Source organism: Mizuhopecten yessoensis, unplaced genomic scaffold (genome assembly GCF_002113885.1).
Source record: "Mizuhopecten yessoensis strain PY_sf001 unplaced genomic scaffold, ASM211388v2 scaffold7629, whole genome shotgun sequence".
NCBI lineage: Eukaryota > Metazoa > Mollusca > Bivalvia > Pectinida > Pectinidae > Mizuhopecten > Mizuhopecten yessoensis.
This window is the reverse complement of record NW_018407143.1, coordinates 248,007-252,642: the sequence shown is the minus strand read 5'-3', so window position 1 is coordinate 252,642 and position 4,636 is coordinate 248,007. Positions and strand designations below refer to the sequence as shown.

General features: G+C 33.6%; 1 protein-coding gene across 2 annotated transcripts in view; it reads right to left on the bottom strand.

The window, feature by feature from the left end:
• LOC110454011 (39S ribosomal protein L28, mitochondrial-like) overlaps nt 1-4,636 on the bottom strand; it is a 94,932-nt gene that overhangs the window by 44,459 nt on the left and 45,837 nt on the right. The gene's annotated exons all lie outside the window — the stretch shown is intronic.

Sequence of the window (4,636 nt, the reverse complement as noted above, 5' to 3'; positions counted from 1 at the left end):
CATACCTCTCATTGTTTTCTTTACTTACATACAAAGTTTAAAGTATTACAGGAATGCATCCTTTTCATTCTTTTGAAAAATACCTGTTTAATGCAAATAAAAATTTCAAAACTCTTGTACTCCTAAAACAAATCATTCCTATAGTGTTTCAAGTTTTAAATCAAAAAACAAAAAGAAGAAAATTGGCTGTCAGAGAAGTACCTTACTAGAAAACATCAATATTAAACCTCTATTTCATATTTCATCAATGGAAGGACAATTTAAACAAAGCATCTGGCAGTTCACATTTTTACAAAATTCCTTGTCTGATATTTCAAAGGGCTAATTATAACTACTGTCGTCAGTCAAAGGCCACATCAGTCAAAAACACATAATTGCTGTGTCTAATCATTTTAACTGGAAATGCAGAGAGGGAAAAATAACAAATCTACTATGAAGATCAACTACTAATTAACTGGGAAATGAAAGCACAGCCTTTGAAATATGACAATAGTGAACATTTTCATCAAGACTGAACAAGTAAAAGTATTGGAAGGCAATCCATAGTCCCCAATCGGTAATGATTTCTATATTTAACAAACAGGAAGCATAGGTAACAGTGAGGTCATAATGACCTACTTCTTGTACTCCGCCATCCCAATATGTCCTTGCACAATGTACACCAAATCTGGTTACTCCATGTAAAATAGTATAGAAGATATGCCCTGGACAAACATTTTTCAAATGTCAAGTCATAGATCACAGTGACCTAATTCTTGCCATCCCAAGATGTCCTTTTACCCCAAAACTGGTAACTCCAGGTGAAATAGTAAAGAAGATATGCCCGGACAAACTTTTCAAAAGTGAAGGTCAACGGTTAAGTAATAGGTCACAGGGACATTTAATTGTCATTTTCAGGACAAGACATTCCTCTTGACTTGAAAACTGAAAATAATCTTAAATTGAACTGTTGTTGCAGACCACATGGGAACATATAAAATTGACTTTAAGGTACTACAATAATGATACTATATAAATAAAAGGAAAAAAATAGATTCTTAGCACAATGATATTTTGCAAACCTTTTAGGAAAATGTCCATTATCTGTTAAATTTCAATGGCTCAGTGTATTCATCCTAAATAACTACTCCTATGAAAAATTGTCTCTTTCAGAGGAATCTGTAATCATTTTAAATTTCCAAAACTATCAGACACAAGTTATCATTAGAATAACTGCAACGAACAATTTGTGGTATAAAATTATGAAGGGGGAAATGAAATATCGTACTAAATTTGTGAAGATCAACTACCAGAGATCATGATAGGAAAGATGAAAATTAAGCATAACCAGAAAATGTATGTAAGACGTAAATGCCCCCACTCATGGAATGGATGGGACGGGACGGACATGGGCAACACTATATATATATAAAAAGTATTCTGAACGATATATACAGCAAACATTTTTATAGCAAGGTTCTCTTAGTGAATTGGCTGCATTAGATGTAAAGCTAAAAACTTAAAGTAAGAATTTTATTTTCAACACTACCTGATCATGACCACACTTGGCCTAACCTTAACAGAAATGAAGTGTCACACATCATGTCTATTGTAGGGTCCATCGAATATCATTATAGGAATCAAATGGGACAAGGGAAATAACTCCTACAACTCATAGGAAAATCAAGGGAAACTAAAAATAACATGTCCAATGTAACAAACAAAGAAATTTATACAGGTTCTATTTATGTCACTGTCCAGCAAATTATCTCCAGATCATGCATGGTTATTTATCCCTAAATGGACTATATGCAAGAACACTTTCATTTAAATCCAAATTCATATTGCTGTCAAGATTTTTTTAATCATTTGTCCGGGTTAAGCATGTTGTAAACTTTAAGAATGAGTTTGTACTCACTTATAACATTAAAGTGAACTAAAATAAAGATACAGGCAAAATATCAGTGTCTTTAAAAGTCATTCAAAAGAACCTGTTAAAAGATTTAAAACACATTTGACTTTAAATGCAACTTGCCAAATATCACCAACCTAGACCTTTTGTTTATTGAGAAGTAGACTTTTAAAGATTTATACACAACTGACTCCTGTGACTTGAAAGTGTGTCAAGGTCATCCACATGAACAAACTTGATAGCTCTTCATTTGAGCATGCTACTGAACACATACCATCACCCTTTGGTTAATCAGAGGAAGACATGTTTACGTTTTTAATATACCTGGTATTTGACCCCTATGACCTTGAATATGATTCAAGGTCATTCTTCAGAACAGACTTTTTAAACCTTTCATCCCAGCATGCTACTTGCTAAGTATTTATGAAAAGTTGTTCAAGTTTTTGACATATTTGACCTAGAACAGTTACATGGGTGAAGGTCATTTATTTTAACAAACTTGGAAGGCGATGCCCTTCATGTCAGCATGTTACTAGCCAAATATCATCAACCTGGACCTTTTAGTTATTCAGGAGAAGTCGTTTCAAGTTTTTTAAGACAATTAAACCCCTGTGACCTTGAATATGGGAGAATGAAGTTCATTTGAATAAACTTGGTAGCCCTTCATCAAAGCATGCTAAGGCCAAGTATCATCACCCTGGACCTCTCGCTTATTCAGAATTCGAAGAGGTCGTTCAAAGATATCAACATCTGTGACCCAGGTTATTCAGATACCATTTAAAGTTAACATCCCTATGACATAAATAATTAGCGAAGGTCATTCTATTGAAAAAACTTAGTAGCCCAACATTCCAGCATGCTACTGGCTAAATATCATTTACTAAGGTCTTTAAGTAATTCAGAAGAAGACGTTTAAACGTTTTAAACATATTTAACCCCTGTGACCTTGGATATAAGTTAAGGTCATTCATTTGAATAAACTTCGTAGCTCTTTATGCCAGCATGTTACTAGCTAAATATTATCACCCTGGACCTTTTGTTGATTAAGAAGAATTTGTTTTAAGGTACTCCATGTAATACACATTTTATATTGGAAGTGAAATTTTTTATTTTTTTATTTTCCACACACTTGTGAAGTATTCCCCCAAATTTTTATGAACTTTTACCGCATATTTTTCCAGTTTTTATGCATCTTATAAGTACACCCCATTTGGGCCCCTTTCTGTTCAATAAGTCCAATAAAATGACAAAAACATTCCATATGGAGACAGTTATGATTTTATTCACTCTTTGCAAAGCATTTACCATTATATATCGACAAACTGGTCAAACATTGTAGATTACAAACATGAACAAGAGGCCCAATGGGCCTGCATCGCTCACCTGGTATAAATCTCACACTTGTAACCTTAAAAGTGATCTAAAACAAGAGGCCCATGGGCCTTAACGGTCACCCGACATCCAATTCAAATTAGGACTGTCATCCAGCGGCCAATTCATACTTTTCGTTGGACCGAGTGACCTTGCTGCATCGTCCATTAATTTTTCCTTGTGAACACAATATCTTCAGTAAATATGAACCGATTTTGATGAAACTTTGTTTGCAGCTTTGTATCAATGAGATCTTGGATGAGTTTGAATACCGGACCAATTTGACCATAAATTACATATTTATTCCCCTTGGTAATTCTATTATTATTGGACCCTGTGAACAAGATCTTTATAACTGAAATAAATGGGAGTGACTCCAATTTTGACCCATGGGGTCTGTTTTGAACAAACTTGGTAACTGTATGTCTTCTGTTCTTGGTTAAAAGAAACAAGTAAAAGCGTAAATCAATGATTTATTAAATAAGGCACAAAATTTTAATAGCACCTTGTAAGTAGCAAAAATGCGTCATGAATGAATAAAAGTTGTACCACATGAATTTACATCTATTCTTGTGTAATGTCAATCAACATCACAGGGACAAATAATAATATAATGACAAAGGGCAATAACTCTGCAGGTTACCGTAAAATAATTACCAGACAAAGTTTCATTGAACTCCGTCAACATTTATTCAAGTTATCGTGTTTACAAGGTCCAATAATAATATTATTACAAAGGGAAATAACTCTGTAAGTTACTGTCGAATAATTCCCGTTTTTAAACTCATCCGGAATCTTATTGATATATGGCTGCATACAAAGTTTCATCAAACTCGGTTAACATTTACTCAAGTTCTCGTGTTCACAAGGTCCAATAATAATATTATTACAAAAGGCAATAACTCTGTCAGTTACTGTCGAATAATTCCCATTTTCAAACTCTTCCGGGATCTTATTGATATATGGCTGCATACAAAGTTTCATCAAACTCGGTTAACATTTACTCAAGTTCTCGTGTTCACAAGGTCAAATTATAATAATATTACAAAGGGCAATTACTCTGTAAGTTACTGTCGAATAATTCCCATTTTCGAACTCGTCCGAGATCTTATTAATATATGGCTGCATATTAAGTTTCATCAAACTCGGTTAACATTTACTAAAGTGATTGTGTTCACAACGCACGACGCACGAGGACGGACAAAAGACTATCACAATAGGTTTCCATGACCTATGGTCAGGTATCTTAATAAAGCTACAGGCAAAATATCAGTATTTATGATTAAAATTTATTCAAAATACCCTGTTATTTATTTTTAAAACATTTCAAATTGTATAGCCATTCATCTCGGGATGCAACTTGCAAAGTATCAA